This window comes from Sus scrofa, chromosome 1 (genome assembly GCF_000003025.6).
Source record: "Sus scrofa isolate TJ Tabasco breed Duroc chromosome 1, Sscrofa11.1, whole genome shotgun sequence".
In the NCBI taxonomy this organism is placed as follows: domain Eukaryota; kingdom Metazoa; phylum Chordata; class Mammalia; order Artiodactyla; family Suidae; genus Sus; species Sus scrofa.
In genome coordinates, this window is record NC_010443.5 from 156161739 (window position 1) to 156180202 (window position 18464).

Genomic DNA, 18464 nt, shown 5'->3' on the forward strand with positions numbered 1-18464 from the left:
GGAAAAATAAAAAAAATAAAAAAATAAAGGCAGCATTTGAACGGAGGCCTGCAGGATGTGTGACTTTCTTCTGATTGGTTGTTGGTGGTAACAGGGTGTGGTTCTAGGAATCTCAATCATCAACCTTCCAGTTCCCATTCTGAATTCTCAGCAGATAGTCACCATCCTCCACCTGGGTGGGGGCCTTACTTCCTACAGAACAGCTCAAAGATATTATTGAATTGTTAGGACCACTTTCTCTTGAAGAAGACCTAGGATGGTTTTTATCATAGAACTCTTGTTTCTAAACTACTTTGCTTTTGTTTCTGTATCCCTCCCTCCCCTACTCAGTAGCTGCTTGAAACTGCCCTTTGGAACTTTTGGAAGGTTTAGGAGGCTGGAGTCTTTTTCCAACAAACAAGAAAAACTGGGGGCAGGGGAGGACAGGCTTTTGTACCTGGGAGGGCCTCTTAGGACTCTGCTTGGTTTCATAACCACAAAGCAAAACCTATAGTACATACACAAAAGATAAAAAAGAAAGCAAAGCGCTGTGGAAAATCATCAAGTCATGAAGAGGACAAGAAAGGTAGAAAGATATAAAATAAAACTGAGTCTCCCCCACCCCCCAAAACTGCCAAGTTTGACTTTTAATCTCTTTCTAAAACTTTATTCCTTTTCTTGCCCCTTCCAGGTTCCTCTCAGGATTGAGGATAATCAAACAAAAGGGAATGAAATCAAACAGGATCTGCAGGGCCTTCCCAGGTACAAAACCCCCTCTGCGTCCCCTGGTTTTGGTTGTAGAAAAAAAGGCCTTAGTCTCCCAGGCCTTCCATAAGTTCCAAAGAGCAGATTCAATAGTTAATGATGAGCACAACAGAGTCACAAGATTCTGGTTCCTTCTGAAGGGGCTAGGCAACACTTTGATGAGTATCTTTGAGAAATTAAGACACCCTCCTACCTGTACATCACCCAGTGGAGGATGGGGACTGTGTGCTGACCAGAAGCACCTAGACCCAAATCTGTTTGAACCAGGAGGTTGATTGAGATGCTTAAAACATCACCCCACTACCTCACCACCAACTACTCAGAAGATCCATGAGCTGATAACACACTCCAACTTTTCTCCCATAACACTGTCTTTAAAAGACCTAGCCTAAAAGTCATTGGAGTGCTGAAGTCCTTGGGAGCCTAAGCTACCCATTCTCCTTGCTTGGTCTTGCAATAAACCTTTCTCTGTTCCAAACTCTGACCTTTCAGTTTGTTAGATCCTACTGTGTATCAGGAACACAAACTGGATATGACAAAAAGAACTACAAAACAGTCAGAAAAGATGATTTAAATGTCAACAGTAAGCCCATACCTATAACAACCTTAAATGTTCTAAATACTCCAGTCAAGACAGAGATAGGCAAAATGGATAAAAACCATTGATATGTTGCATGTACTCACACTAGCTTTAAGGAAACACAGATGGAAAAATATTTCCTTCACCCCCATCCAAAAAAACAAAAGGTAAGCAAAAGAAAGCAGAGGTACCTATGCTTATAAAAGACAAAACAGACTTTAAGACAAAAACTATAACAAGACAAGGAAGGTCATAATGTAATGATAAAAAGGTCAATTCATCAAAAGCTGTAACAGAAGTATTTATATGTGAAACATAGGAGCACCTGCATATATAAAGCAAATATATATGGTATATGCATAATAGAACATTATTCAGCTTTAAAAAAGAGAATCCTGCCATATGAATCTACCTTTGGGACATTATGCTAAATGAAACATGTCAGACATGGAAGAACAAATACTACGTGATTCTACTTAACGTGGTGTATATAAAATAGTCAAACTCATGGCAGAATGCAGAATGATGGTTGCCAGAGGCTGAAGGGAGTTGGGGGAAAGGGAGTTGTTAATTGACAGGCATAAAGTCTCATGCAAGATGAATACTCTTTGGAGATTTGCTTTCTGATATTGTCCTTGTAGTTAATACTATATTGTATATAAAAGTTTGTTAGGAGGGTAGATACTGTGTTCAGAGCTTGTGTGGTATGATGAGGTTATATATACATATATATGAATTTTTACTTAATATAAATTAGTCAAAATGAAGCAAAGCCAATCAAAATATCCTAAGCACATTTAATTTTACATGCACTATTTTCCTCTAGATGTGATTTTGTAGGTAAGATGTGGTAAGAATAATTACCACACATTGGCTCTGTCAGTGGTCCCAGTGATACTTCCTATATCATGTCTACCTGGCAAGGAGGTAGGAACCTCAGCAAACTGAGACTTGTTAACTCTAAAAAGCATGGGCTCAACAGGCACATGAAAAAGTGCTCAACATTATTACTTATTAGAGAAATGTAAATCAAAACTATGGTGAAGTAGTTCTCACTCCTATCAGAATGGCCATTATCAAAAAGTTTATAAATAATAAATGCCACAGGGGGTGTGAGGGAAAAGGAACCCTCCTACATTGTTGGTGGGGATGTAAAGTGGTGCAGCCACTAGGGAGTATGGTATGGTGTTTCCTTAAAAAACTAAAAATGGACCTACCATTTGATCCAGTGATTCCACCCCTGGTTATATAACCAGAGAAAAATATAAATTGAAAAGATATAGGCCCTCACCCACACTGCAGAACTGTTTATATTAGCCAAGACATGGAAGCAACCTAAGTGTCCATTGACAGATGAATGAATAAAGAAGATGCAGTATGTATGCATGTGTTTACACACACACACAATGGAATATGATTCACCCATAAAAATGCAATAATGCCATTTGCAGCAACATGGATGCAACAGATATTATTATAATAACTAAAGACAGATATGATATCACTTATATGTGGAATCTAAAAAAATGATACAAATGAACTTATTGACAAAGCAGAAATAGACTCTCAGACTTAGACAACAAATTTATGGTTACCAAAGAAGAAAAGGGAGAGGAAGGATAAATTAGGAGTTTGGGATAAATATATACACACTATATAAAGTAGGTAACCAAAAAGGACCTACTGTATAGGGAACTACCCTCAATGTCTTATAATAATCTCTAAGGGGAAAGAATTTGAAGACTGCGTATCTATCTATCTATATATATACATACACACACACATATATATACACACACACATTATATTCTATATATAATGTATAACTGAATTCCTTTGCTATACACCTGAAACACAACATTGTAAATCAACTATACTTCAATTAAAAAAAAAAAAACCCTTCCCTCCCTCCCACAAAAAAGAAAGAAACCAGCATGTCCTGCCTGATTTTGTCATTGTCATTGTCTTAACATTACTTAAGAGTGATAATCAGTAACTGACTTAATCAAGTTTTAGGGTGATTAATATTTCTTTTAGTCTTACAGCTGGTATAATGAATAGAAATTCTACCAAAAAATGGAAGCTTATTAAGTTCTGTAAACCCAATACCAACTGACAATAACATAATTTCTTAAAGAATCAAAAACTGACCCTTCAAATTGACCCTTGGACATAGGAGTTAATAGAAACACTTTCCTCAGGCTTTTGAATATTTTAATGCATGTAATTTTGGTTTATGGACTTTATTTCCTACAAAAATATATCAAAACACTCTCACCCTATTTTTATTTCTGCTTAAAGAAGCTAGAAGTTAAACACATCAAATGCATTTAAAGTATATTTTTGATTGAATTATTTAGATGTTTCCTAACTGAATTTGCGATTAGTGATACTGGGATGTAATATTTCTAATTCTGTCATACATATTTTAAATTAAACAAACAATAATCATGGTTGCTTGGGGACTGTGACCTTTGAATTCTAACAATAAACAGTGAGAATAAAAATCCACTTAACTGTTTTAAGCCCCAGTGGATTTAGAAAGGTTGAACAAGACAAACAGCACCACCCTTGCTATATGTATATATACATAAAAATAAAATATAAAATTATTATTGGATTGGTGAAAATACCATTTATCCCAGGTACTATGGGTAGAGGCTTTTACACATATTTCTTCATTAAATCTTCACAAGCATTCTCTTACATAGAGATACGGATACTCAAAGTACCAAGAACTTAAATGAATTTCCCAGTGTCACATATCTAGTCAATGGTCAAGCTGGGATTTAACACCTGTCATATTGGTTCAGAGAATCAATGTGTGTTTTTTTCATCACACAGGTGCCTGTAGCACATTCCTTCTGACAGTACTTTTTCTGCATAAATTGTGGGTGTTCTTATGCCAGTTCTGTGGATCTAGCCCCATTGAGCTTTCTTACTTTGTATATTGTTTGAAACTTTTCAAAAATGATATCCACATGGAAAAGTGAAAAAGTAAGCATTTTATAATTTTCATGTTATTGGCGTAAAGGTCATTATAAATTCTAGTTATTTTCCCTGTAGCTTTGCCCATTTCCAAGTAACTTTTCAGTCATTTTTGACCTTTGAAAAACTTATAAAATTTGCTGTAATTGTTATCTGATTCTACAGTTTTTGAAGCATGACTCTGTTCCACCTCATACACATATAACTAAGCTCTTAGACTGAACTGAATATTCTCATATTTAAAACAAGTTGAATATCGTTATTAGAAAAGTGGAAATTAATTTAAACACAGTTGGAGGCATTACCTCACCTATCCAGTCAGCTGCTTTGATTGGATATTACTAACTTAATTTCTGAGTTGCCTTTTAGTAGAACAGTATTCCATCAATAAGCGGTAACTGGAGGAAAGGGATTTAGATACTGTGCTGTCAGGCAGAAATGTTAAAGTTGTTTTCTGTAAACTCAAATTATTGAGTAGCTCTTATATTTTTCTGCCAGTTGCTCCAATGACAACTGTGTACAAGGCCAAGTGTATAGCAAGACCAGTTTCAATCATTCACTTTCCTGCTTCAGAAGATAGTGCCATTTTTTTTTCTTTTTTGGAGATTGTCAGTCAATATTGATTTGAAGGAATCTTTGGGCAGATGGTGTATTTACCACAGTCTGTTCCCTAGCAGCCAACAGTATTGCTGTTGTGGCCTTGGATTAATGATACATTGCAGAATGATTTACCATTAAGGTGTTTAATTATATACAAGAAAGAACAGTGTCTCTAAAGAGTTTCTGAATTATGAATGCCCAGGATATTATGAATAATTTTTTTTCTCTTACCCTGTATTACTTGATTTTAAAGGGCAACCGCGGCATTTATACATGGTGGCCCTCTGGCCAGTGACTGCTAGCTATGATTTAGTAGACCAGACACAGCTAAGGTATCTATTTTTATCCTAATCTTATATATTCATTGATGCAGAATACATTTTTAAATGCAGCACCTGTTTTATTTATATGCATTATATTGAATTAGTTGCAAAGTAGCTTTTGTATGGAGTGATTAGAAAAATCACTTTAGCATTTTGTGATTTAGATTTTATATATGTACATTAAGAAAATAATAACAAACTCAAAGGTCAGTATTGTGACACCTTATTAATGAGGGTTCCTGATGTGGATGAATCGCCTGTTTTTGTTAACCCATCCTCCATTGAACCCAATAAAATGCTGATTGATTAAATATTAGCTCATAATAATGAAAAAAACAAGAATGGAGTTACTAAAATTAAATTCAACAAGTATATGTTGGAGGAAAATGAAAATGAAGTGATAAATAATGAAGATATAGGAAAGAAACTAAAATCTACAATGATATTGAAAATATCAGTAACATCACAGTAGCATGTACTTAATGCTAACATACTTTGTGATAAGGACTGTTGTTTCCCATCAGTTAATTTCCTCATCAAAATACACATTCTACTTGAGCATTGGATTTTTGTCTATAATTAATCCATCTCTGTTGACTGTGATAAATAGTCTCTTCTTCACTGGTTCTTTCCTTCAGAAAAAAGGAAGTGTAATATCTCTTAGCTTCAACTATCTTGAGTTAACATATCTGCCTGCAACCCAATTTTTCTTCTCTCATTTATTACGAATTCTTTGAAAGAGAGGTCTGTATTTATTCTCTCCAATTCCTGAGGTATAATTCTCTGTCCTGTTCTTACTTGACAATTCAGCAACATTCGACATTTATTGTTGTCATCTATGTCTTCAAAAACTTTCTCCTCCTACTTAAATAATACCAATCCCTTCAGGCATTTGTATTACCTTGCTACTTACTATTTCTCATAAGCTTTGCTAGATTTTTTTTCCATTTTCTAAACTCTACGGGGTATTAAATATTGGGGTCCTACAGAACTCTGTTCTCAGTTCCCTTATACCCTGTATCTACGCTCACATCATACATGATTTCATTGAGTTTCTCGACTTGACAATATTTGTATGGTGAAGACACTTAAATACAGCCTGTTGAAATCTGAACTCTTGGTACCGGCCTAAAACCTTCAGCTGCTTTGTTTTTCATCTCACTGGGGGGATTAGGGCTATATCCAGTTTGGGCTGCTGCCAAGATGATGAATTTGCCCACAGTGCAGGTTCCTCCTGCAAAGATCAACCAAAGAGAAGCTTCTGAAGGAAAACACAGAATCTAAAATGATAGAAGCCAAGGCTCCGAGGAGTTTTTTTTTTTTTTTTTTTTTTTAATATGGTTAAATTCTCTTGCTCTCTGCCTTCTTTGCTTTGAGAAGAAAGCAGTACTTATTCCCTTATTGCAAAAATTGTAGTAAGGGTACAGTCCCTGGAATCTGTGTCCTTGAAGGTGAGATCAGAACTCATGCTTGGGCAGAACTGCAAAGAAAAAAAGTAAGAATTGATCTGCTTTTATATTTTACTTCAACTCCTTTCTCCAAACTTCCATAGCTGGTGCATGATAATCTGCAAGGCTCCCTGCCAAGATGCTTTTTCCTAAGTATTTAAAGCTAATGTGTTAGTGGTTTGATGAGTTGATACAAAATGGGAGTGATTTACTCTGATAGGTGGAACCCTTGGCTTTCCACCTAATACTCATGCAGTCATCTTTCTTTGGACTGTCCTTTTTCTTTGCTGACCTGCCTCTAGCCTGTGGCCTTTCCATATACATTCTAAAAAACCAGTATTCCCAAGGAAGAGAAGCTAAAGCAGATGGATACTTGAGATGTAAAATAATGGATGGATTATAGATGCCACCCAGTAGTAAACATACTAGCATAGGTAGACCTAGGTTTTAAAGCAAGCACAATAAGCCCAGTAAATGAGGTAGGAGGTGTGTCAGCAATACGAAACCAAAATAAGAGATCACATGGAGAAATAAGCAGAAATAATAGGTAGGAAAAAATATTAAAATTAAAGTAGGACCATAGAGGAGATATATGACAACAAGTAACTGAAGAAAACATCATTCTTTCCATTCTTGCCAAAGGGAATAGTAAATCATTGAATGAATTTAAGCAGGGAAAAGACATGAAGAACTTTTAAATTTTACTTCTAGCTAAATTTGTTCCCCCGTGTATTCATTAGTTTATGTTAATCAGTCTCTTACCTCCCAAGCCTTCTCTCCCTGGGAAGAACCCCCTCACTTCTGTTATTTCTTAATATAATTTATAGTTTTATTTCCAATGTATTGCTTAAGTCATTATTTTTGTTTTATATAATCTTTTTGAGTGTTTATATTTCTTTTTATTTTATAACATAAATTATTTATACAGTGTTGGTTTGAATTCCTTTCAGAGCTCACTACCAGTTTTTAAAATTATATTAAACTATACATTCATGGTGTTTTATTTTACTTCTATTGTTAACATATTCTACACATTGAAGAAAGATTTCAAGAGTGATCCTAGAAGCTGAATATACAACTATGAAAGGAAATTAAGCCCTCAAGTTAGAGATCTGGGAGGAAGAATATTCCTATTGCATGACCAGGAAGGAGACAGTCAGCTTTAAGAAGTTTAAAAAAAAAAAAAATCCAGGATAGATGACATAAGGGGAAAGATAGCAATTCCTTGTACAAACATTTAAGGGTATTTAAAGAGTTCATTCAGCTACTGAATTTAATAATGTTTTCAATATAAAAATAATTTTACTTTCAAATTACAGAATGAAATGACTTTCAGTGTCCCTGTAGCATGTAGAAAATGCTACCACAACACAGGACAAAACCTTTTTTTTTTAAATGAACAAATATACAAATTTGACAATAGAAAAAATATTCCTATATAAATAACTCTGGTTAAAAGAGAGGTCACAATAACAATATCAGCTTCTCATGCTACTCCTTTCCTTTCCTACAAACTTCCTGAAAAAGAAGCATATCTGTTGCCTGAAGTTCCTCATTTCCTCTTCACTGAACTCTGGTTCATTCCAGCCAACTATTGAAATTAATCTCTTTTTAGTTATAATAATCTATTACAAAACACATTAAGTAGTCTATACTTAGAGTCTTTGGCTTTCTGTAACATTCATAACCATCCTCAGATTATCAAAGTCTATCTCTAAATTTCAGGTTATTTTTTCATCTGAAAATGTTTTCTTTGCTTTTTGTAATTATGTTGCTCTTTCCTGTGATGTGTTCTGCTGCTGCTTCAATCCTAAAACGTTTCCCCCAGTTTAAAATAGCTATTACTTTATCTCCATACTTATCAAAATAAATACCATCTTCTTCTATGGATTAATTTGATTATAACTCGTGATTTTATGACTAGAGTTTGTATTATAGCTCATTTTTAGTAGACTAATAAAGTAAGGGACATTATAATATAAAACCAGCAACTGGAAGAATATATTTACATTCATAGAGATTAGGATATAAATAGCTCCTATAAATCAATAAAGAAAATGCAAACCACTAGACAGAAAAATGGTCAAAATACTTGAACAGGCTCTTTACAATAAACAATATCCAAAGAGTGAAAAAACATGGAAATCTTTTGACTTCATTAGTCATTAGGGGGAATGCAATTGAAACCAAAATGCAATAGACACTTAAGATGTCTAGATACCTACACACTTAAGATGAAAAAGGGCAGATAAAACCAAGTGGTAGGAGAGAAGTGGAGCAGCCAAAACTCTCCCACATTGTTGGTGGCAATGTAAATCTGTACTACTTTTTTTGGAATTGTTTTTGTTACTATTTAATCAAATAAAATGGAGGCATAGTTTCTGATCCAGGAATTCCATTTTTAGATATGAACTCAATAGAAATATGTTTACTATATATTGGCAGTGCACACATATACACTAAAAGAAACTACAAGAATGTTTATAGCAGCATTACTTGTAAATTCTCAAAACTAAAAATCACATCAATATTCATAAATAGTAGAATGGATAAGTTGTGGTTTATTTATATAATAGAATGATGGGAAAGCCAGTGAGAGTGCTCAATCTGTAACTACTTGAAAAACATAAATAAATCCCACAAACACAATGTTGATATGAAGAGCTAGACAGAAAAACTTATGTGATATGATTATATTTGAATAAAGTTCAATAACAGGCAAAATTATACCATTAAAGGATCATTCTATCTCTTTAAGTAGAAGGTATAACTGGCAATGAAAATCTCAACCTGATTTCTCTTCCAACTCCACTGAAATGTTTTTGAATTTACAGTGGAAGTCTAAAAATCTGCCCTATTTCGACTTCCCTATTTCTGATGACATCATAATTCCATCACTTGTCCCATTTAAAACAATAGATAGTTTTGTTCATTTTTTTCTAGAACTTCCATCCACTTTATTGCTAAATAAAGCATGTTGGGACAATATGTCAAACACATCTTTTTTTTTTTCTTTTCAAAACTATTGTCTGTCCTCAGGTCTATTCATTTTATACAGTAACACCAGATACATATAATTATATATGTATATATAATGTAATTTCTTCCAACAACTACTTTCTGAGTCTTCCTAATATAAATATAATTGTCCTTTTCGGCATATGATATTCTCAGTCCAGGGATCCAATCCAAGCAGGATTGTACCTATGATGCAGCTGCAGCAACAAATGGTTCCTTTCTGGGTGGGGAATGGAAACTGCATCCCTGCTGCTACAGAGACCACTATCCCATTGCAATACAGCAGGAACTCCTAACTGGTCTTTTCAATTGCCCTTACATTATGACCCTTTTTTTGTACTATAATTATTTATAGTCTTTTGTTTTATTATAATTATTATGTTATTTTATTTTTAATCCCATATAATAGAATAGTGTTCAGTGATCTTCAGCATCTACCAGGGCTTGTTTTAAAAAAATATTAGGCTCTACCTCCAAAACATTCTGACCTAGGGTTATGATACAGAATTTTTATTTCTTGCAGTTTCCCAAATGATGTTCTTGCTGGCTGAGTGCCACACTTTGAGAACTGCTCAAATGAGTGGTATTTGTATGAGAATAAGTCAAAAAAGCATAGGTCATTTTTTTTATTAGACTTTGTTTTCCCAAATTTACATGATTTTGCCTAAATTTAAATGTCAATCTTAGATAAGCCAATATATAAACACAAAGCAAACATAAAAAACTAAAATCATAAAGCAAATTTAATTTATAAGCAATGATACATAAGACCTTAAAAGCTTTGATAATTGTGAAAATATATTTTTTCTTTTTTCTTTTTTTATTTTTGTTTTTTCTTTTTAGGGCCATACTTGTGACATATGGAAGTTCCTGGGCTAGGGGTTGAATCAGAGCTGCAGCTGCTGGCTTATGTCACAGCCACAGCAATTCCAGATCCAAGCTGTGACTGCAATCTACACTGCAGCTTGAGGCAAGCCTGGGTACTTAACCTGATGAGCAAGGTCAGAGATCAAACCCGCATCCTCATGGGTACTGGTTGGGTTCTTAATGTCCTGAGCCACAGCAGGAACTCATAAATATATACTTTAATATAATTATGTTTGATTAAATTTATATTTAATTCTATTGTGTTTATAAAAATTTTGATGAAATAAAACACTTTTCATAAAATTGCCTAATATGCAGTAGGATTATTAGGAATTAGATGAGAAAAAAATTAACATCTTAATGTAGAGAGCATGAGTACAAAAGCAAACTCTTACTCTACCAGATTCTAGGGAGAAGAAATTTCCAGATACAAAAATTCCCTATACATGCTAAGATATTCTGTGCAAATCAAAATCAAATGAAATCACAATGTAAATTGAGAAGTCAAAATCAGGACTAATATTGTACTTTACCATAAATATATGTTTTTAATGTTTTATTTTGGTACTATATTAAATCATGCCTTGGAGTCTATCTATGTAATAGTCATCTCTTTGCATCATCAGTTTCAAAAAGAAACAAATAATTTTAAAGTTTCTATAAAAATGGGTGGCACCTCCTAAAAGACATTGTAATAAACACTAATAAGTAGAGTCCCAGTTCCATTTCAGTAGGGGTGCTTAGAAGAATTTTTGTGAATTAGTTGGAATAAATATGTTCATTATTCATTGTTTCCTTTTTCAGCAAACAGCAGTTTCATTAGAGAGATACATAAGCCAGAAACTTTGGTTTCTCATTAACATCTCTTACCCCTTTATATCAATATTTGATATTTAATCCATCAACAAGTTCTGCTTATTTGGCTTTGCATATAACTCTGCAAGCATTCCATCTCTCTTTAGCTCCATTTTCACTACTCTGGGACAATTTTCTATCCTCTTTACCTTGTCTAATGCAACAGTATGAATAAATCTCCCTGTGTTCTGGCTTCCTTCCAATCTTCTAATAGAGCATTTTCAAAAATGAAAGTCTGACCCCATCAATGACTTCTCTTGAATATTTCAAAATGCAAGTCTGACCCTTTGAATCACTTCCTGTTGCTTTTAGAAAACGCTCTTCAACCTGCTAAAGCCTTCTTGGTCTCTACATTGCTTTGTGAGACATGTCATGAAGCTCTGCCTTCCCTCTTTCTTTGGGGGATAGCCAGAACAGCCTTTATCCTTCCAGAACACTTTAACTTGCATAACATGATATATCTTATTTCTGGTCTTAATAAATTTTATATCCAAAACTAAATTAAATTTTAATTTTTATATTAAGTATCTGAAAGGTATTTTTGTATACATCATGAATTTTTAGCTATTTTAAGAGGGTCTGAATTTAAAATGGGGCCATCCCATTTTGCTCATAGGTTTTTTTTTCCTTTTTTTTTTGAAGTACAGTTAATTTATAATGTTGTGTTTCTAGTGTACAGCAGAGTAATTCATTTACATATTTTTTCAGATTCTTTGCCATTATATGTTACCATAAGGTATTAAGTATAGTTCCCTGTTCTATACAGTAGGTCTTTGTTGTTTACCTATTTTATATATGGTAGTGTGTATATATGTTAATCCCAAAGTCCTAGTTTATCCCTCCTCTCCCTGCCTTCCTCTTTGGTAACTATAAGTTCAGTTTTCTGTGTCTGTCAGTGTGTTTCTGTCTTGTAAATAAGTTCATTTGCATCTTTTTTTTTTTTTTAAGTGCTCGCAGATTTTTTTAAGGCTTTATTTAAGAACGGTTTTAGAGTTATTTAAAAAATTGAGGAAATACAACAGTTCCCATAAACCCTTCATTTGCCTCTTAACATTTTATGTAAATATGTTACATTTGTCAAAGTATTGAATTGATATTTATTCATGACTATTAACTAAAGTCCACAGTTAGTCTTATTTTCTTAGTTTTTACTTTTTCTGTCCTAGTCGTATCCAGGATACCACTTTATATTTAATTATCATGTCTCCTCAGACTCCTGTTGGTGGTGCCTGTTTCTCAGACACTGCTTTCTCTTTTGACTTCCTTAAACATGTTGAAGAGTACTGGTCATGCATTTTGTAAAATGTGCCAATTTAGGATTTTTCTGTCATAAGTCTGGGGATATGAAACATTGGGAGAAAAACCAAAATCCAAAAAGGTAGAGTTCCATTTTTATCATGTCATATCAAGGATACACACTTTCAGTATGATTTATCACTGCTGATGCTAACCTGATGACCTGGTTGAGATAGAATTTGTCAGGTTCTCTGCTGTAAAGTTATTTTTCCCATACCCTTCCAGACTGTACTCTTTGGAAGAAATTCACTAACACAGCATACACTTAAGAATTATGACCTTTCCACCCTTAAAAACAGAGTATCTACACAAATTATTTGGAATTATTTACAGGAGACATTTTCCCCTATTTGTGAATTTGTTCAAACATTTTTCAATGTGGATTTATGGATATTTATTTTATATTGTGGGTTATAATCCAATAATACTTCATTTATTTTGCTGCTCAAGTTTTTCCAGCTTTAGGCATTAAGGGTTCTTTCAATTGATTCCTCTACTCCTCTGACATATCCCCATTAGTGTGTGTGTGTGTGTGTGTGTGTGTGTGTGTGTGTGTGTGTTTGTGTTGAGTATCTGGCATTGAAAGCTGCTCCTGGGTCATCTTGTGTATTTCTTGCTCCAGTTCTAGAATTTGCCATTTCTCCAAGGAACTTCTTTGTAGTGGACAACAGTATTAGAAACCAAGATTGGGGTCCTAGGTATTATTTGTCACTACCACGGTACCATTTCTTTTAAGGCTTCTCAGCCGACAGTACAGAAATAGGTGTTTCTACATTGTCCAACGCTTATCTATGAATATTTCTATATGTAATACTCTAAATCTGTATTAAGCAATACATGAATTTATATTGATAATTCCAATTTTAATCCTTTCCTGCATAGAGCACTCTGGCAGTTTAAATGTCAGTTCCCACTCCAAAAGTAAGAAACTTCTTTCCCACCATCCAGCACCTATTCATTATTTAATTCCATTATGTACATGCAGAGGTTTCAGAATTTTTAAGCCATACCTCATGGGAAACATTTTAATCATCTAGAGTACAGTGCATATGTACAATTCCTTTTCCTTATAGTTGTTCAGACTGACTGGTTTCTAAATTTGCTTAGGCCAAAACCATTGTCCCTCACCTACTTCAAGTAAGGATTTTTCATAAATTTGTAGAACAAGTCTGCATTCCTTCCTGGGATTTCCTGATCTTCTGAGTAATTTTTTTGAATTTACATATGTTAAAGTTCAGTCTTTAGCTCTAAAGTTCTGTGGTTTTTCACAAATACATAATGTCTTATATAGATCCTTACATTATCATAGAGAACAATACGATGACCTTAACACCTCTTTGTTTGACCTATTCTCTCTCCTTTCCTCCCCAAACCAAACTCAATAATTATTGTATGCTCTCAATAGTTTTGTATTTTCCAAAATGTTTTATGATTGGAATCATGAAATATGTAGCCTTATCAGACTGGCTTTTTTTCTCTTAGCAATGGGCTTTTAAATTTCCTCCTAGTATGTTGTGGCTTGATAGCTTACTTATTTTTATCATTGAATACAATTCAATTACATATATGTTTCATCCTTTTGTTTTTCTCTTGACCTATTGGAGAATATCTTGGTTGCCTCCCTTTTTTATTGATTATGAATAAAGCTGCTAGAAACATTTATATGCAGGATTGCCTGTGAACACAGCTTTCAAACCTGTTGGAAAAATTCTTAGAAACACAACTGCTGGATCTTGGTAAGACTGTAATTAGCTTTGTCTTCAAAGGGGACTACCATTTTTGCATTCCCACCAACAGTGAGTTCCTATTTTTCTATACTTTTGTCAGCCTTGCTATTGCTGGTCTTTTAGATTTTAGATATTCTAATGGATGTATACTATCTGTCATTTTAATTTGTAATTACCTAATGAAAAGTGATATTGAGCATCTTTATATATGCTTTTTTGCTATTTGTACGTCTTTTTTTTCGGGAGGTATTTATTTAGGTCTTTGGCCTATGTTTTTATTTGAGGGTTTGTTTTCTGATAATTGAGTTTTAAGAATTCTTTTACATTTTAAAATAAAAATAATTTGTTAGGTATGTGTTTCGAAAATATTTTCTCTCAACTTGTGGTTTGTATTAAATTTGCCTTTGCAGGCAGAAGTTCCTAATTTTAGCAAGTTCTCATTTATCACTTTTTTCTTTCATGGACCATCCTTTGGGTTATATGTGTAAAAACTATTCACTAAAGCCAGGTCACATAGATATTCTCCTATATTTTATTCTAGAAATTTTGTGGTTTTGCATTTTATGTGTAGGTCTATGATGCTTTTTGAGCAAATTTTGGTAAAAAGTTTAAGGCCTCTATCTGTATTTTTCATATAGAAATCATTGTCGAAAAGACTATCCTATCAACATTGAATTGCCTTTGCTTCTTTTTCAAATATCATTTGAGTGTATCTGTGCCTAAATATTTCTGGGCTACCAATTAGGTGACATAGATCTATTCCTCTGCTCCTTTGACAATATCGTATTGTCTTGATTATATTAGCTTTAAAATAAGTGTTCAAGTTGGGTGGTGTCAGTTCTGATTTTATTCTTTAATATGATGTTGCTATTCTAAAATATTTAGCTTTTCATCTTACATTGTTGCAAGATATGTTTCCTTGAAAACTCCATCTTGTCCTTCTTTACTTTATCCTATCTTCTTGTCTTACTTTATCCCATCTTCCTTCTTTGGAGAAACAGTCACAGTGCTGGTAAATGATTTAAGCTTAAGAGCAAAGACCTAAAGGCATAAATGACTTAAGCTTAAGTACTGTTATGTGCCTAGAGGTCAGAGTAAGAGCTTAACCCTTTACCACCTAAGTGGCTTTCTAAACAAACCCTGTATCATCCACCCATAGCCACTCCTCACTTAATCTCACAATAAAAGCAGTGTGGTTTCTTGAGGCGGTGCTCTTGGTCCCTGAGATCTGGAGTTCCCCGGTGCTCTTGGTCCCTGAGATCTGGAGTTCCCCGGTGCTCTTGGTCCTTGAGACCTTGAGTCCCGCGCTCTTGGTCCCTGAGACCTTGAGTCCCCCGGCTCCCACCTTTACTTAAGATAAATGTCTCTGTGTCTTGTTTTATGTTAACTATTTTTCCTTAAGTTCCACAGCACCCGTTCTTCCCCATCCTGCTGAGCTGGCCCCGGCATTACATAAGTTATTTTTTGTGTGTTTTGGTTTGGTTTGGTTTTGCTTATTTCAGGAATTTCTCTTTGTTTTCCTATAGTCAGAATTTTTGACATTTATTCAGCTTGTATTTTCTGAGTTTCTTGGATCTATGGTTTGGTGTCTATCATTAATTTTGGAAAATTCTCAGGCATTACTACTTCAAATGGTTCTTTTCCATTGTTGTTTGATAGTTCAATTATGTATATGTTTCACTGTTTGAAATTGTCATGAAGTTTTTTGATATTTTCACTTTTTTTCCCCCTTTACATTTCAGATTGGAGGTTTCTACTGACATATCTTCAAAGTGATTTATTCGCTTCCTCAGTGGTGTCCACTCTGTTGAGGAACACATCAAAGGCATTTTTTTAATCTTTTTTTTTACCCCTAGCATTTTTTCTTACAGTTTTCATCTATCTATTTACATTAGCCATATGATCTTGAATGTTGACTACTTTTTCCATGAGAGAACTTGACACGTTACTCAGTTGTTTTAAATTTCCTGTGTGATATTTCTAAAATCTGTGCCCCTTCTGAGTGTGATTCTGATGTTTGCTTTATCTCTACTGTGTGTTGTTCTGCTTCGCTTTGCTTTTGTTTTCTTTTTAATATGCTGTGTTTGTTTCCTTAGATTACTGTAACAAAGTACCACAACTTAGTGGTTAAAACAACAGAAATTTAATGTTTCACAGATCTAGAGGCTAGAAGTCTAAGATCAAAGTATCAACAGAATTGGTTTCTTTTGAGGAAGAAGAGTAGAATCTGTTCCATGTCTCTCTCCCACCTTCTGGTAGCATCAGACATTCTTTGGATTGTAGATAACTTTCCTCTTATGTTTTCATACCATCTTCCCTCTATACATAAAGACATAAGTCACTTTGAATTAGGGCCCACCCTAATGACATAACCTTAATTTGGCTACTTACAAAGACTGCTATAAACACATTCAACTAAACCCAAAGAGGAACTAAATACATGAAGGTACAAATCAAAACAAATTCATATATAATAAACTTAAATTCAAACATATTAGTAACTACATTAAATATAAATTGACAAAAATTTCCAATTGAATGTCAGAGATTATTAGACTAGATAAAAAGAAAAGGCAAGGTCCAGTTACATGTTCTTGCATGTTTAAATATGCATTTTAAATAGAAAATTATGGACAAGTTGAAATTAAAATTTTAAAGTAAGCAAATTGTTTAGTGGTGGTTTTTTTTTAAATTATCTGATCAAAATATCATTAACAAAGTATACTAAATAATTGAATAAATCATTCTAAAGTACACATAAAGCTTAAGTAATCTAGATGCTGGATCATAAAATTCATACTTAATGTCAAAAGATTGAAGCTTACTGAATATGGTCCATAACTGCATCAGTAGTAAATTAGAAATCAATGTGAATGTAGTATTCAGAAACTTCAAGTATTAGATAAAACCACATTTCTAAGTAACCAAGTGGGTTAAAGAAGAGATCACAAGGAAGTTAGAAAATATTTCCAAATGAATGATAAAGAAAAGAGAAAATTTCAAAATTTGTAGTATAAAGCTGAAGTGGTATTCAGGAGAAATGGTAAAGTTTTTTGGGTCAATCAGTATTTATTGAGAATTCCCCTCCCAGCTCTATTGAGGTAAAATTGGCACATAAAAAATTGTATGTATTTAAGGTATATGGTTTAATACATATACACGCAGCGAAATAATTATCACAATCAAATTAACACATCCATCTCCTGACATTGTTAACAATTTTCTTATTGTGATGAAAGCACTTAAGATCTACTTTCTTAGCAAATTTCAGGATATAGTTTTATTAACTATATTCACCACTATTTAATTTTGAATGATGAATTACAAAGATGTATAATTTAAAAATAAATGAGTTGTCAACTTAAGATAGAAGAAGAGCAAAATTAATCCCAAGTTAGTAGAACAGTAACACTAAAGGATAAAAGTTAGCAAAGTAGAAAACAAACAATGGAGAAAGTTAACAAAGACAAAATTTCATCCTTCTAAAAGATTAATAAAGGTGTTCCAAAACTAGCAGAGGAAATTAAAGGAAAAGAACACAATTGCCAGTATATGATATAAAAGTATGCTAGTACTTATCCTAGAGACATTAAAAATTAATGGGGCAATGTTATGATTAACTATGCAGTGATACATTTAAAAGTGGAGAATTATTTGAAAAACATTTTATAATATGAATTCAAGGAGAAATACAAAATCTGAACAGCCTTATGTTTTAAAGATATTCAATTCAAAGTATCATTTATCTGAAGAAATGTGCAGGGGAGTTCCCGTCATGGTGCAGTGGTTAACGAATCCGACTAGGAACCATGAGGTTGCAGGTTCTGTCCCTGCCCTCGTTCAGTGGGTTAACAATCCAGCGTTGCCGTGAGCCGTGGTGTAGGTTGCAGACGTGGCTCGGGTCCCGTGTTGCTGTGGCTCTGGCGTAGGCCAGTGGCTACAGCTCCGATTCAACTCCTAGCCTGGGAACCTCCATATGTCGCAGGAGCGGCCCAAGAAATAGCAAAAAAAAAAAGAC

At 33.8% G+C, this 18464-nt stretch overlaps 2 long non-coding RNA genes across 3 annotated transcripts in view; one reads left to right on the top strand and one right to left on the bottom strand.

Moving 5' to 3' along the window:
- Window positions 1–18464, top strand: part of LOC110261625 — a 194782-nt gene that overhangs the window by 170844 nt on the left and 5474 nt on the right. For both annotated transcript variants that reach the window (XR_002345989.1, XR_002345995.1), the window contains one exon: window positions 671–741. This is a non-coding gene — a long non-coding RNA (uncharacterized LOC110261625). The remainder of the gene's footprint in view (window positions 1–670; window positions 742–18464) is intronic.
- LOC110261626 overlaps window positions 1–18464 on the bottom strand; it is a 110924-nt gene that overhangs the window by 4580 nt on the left and 87880 nt on the right. The window lies entirely within an intron of this gene.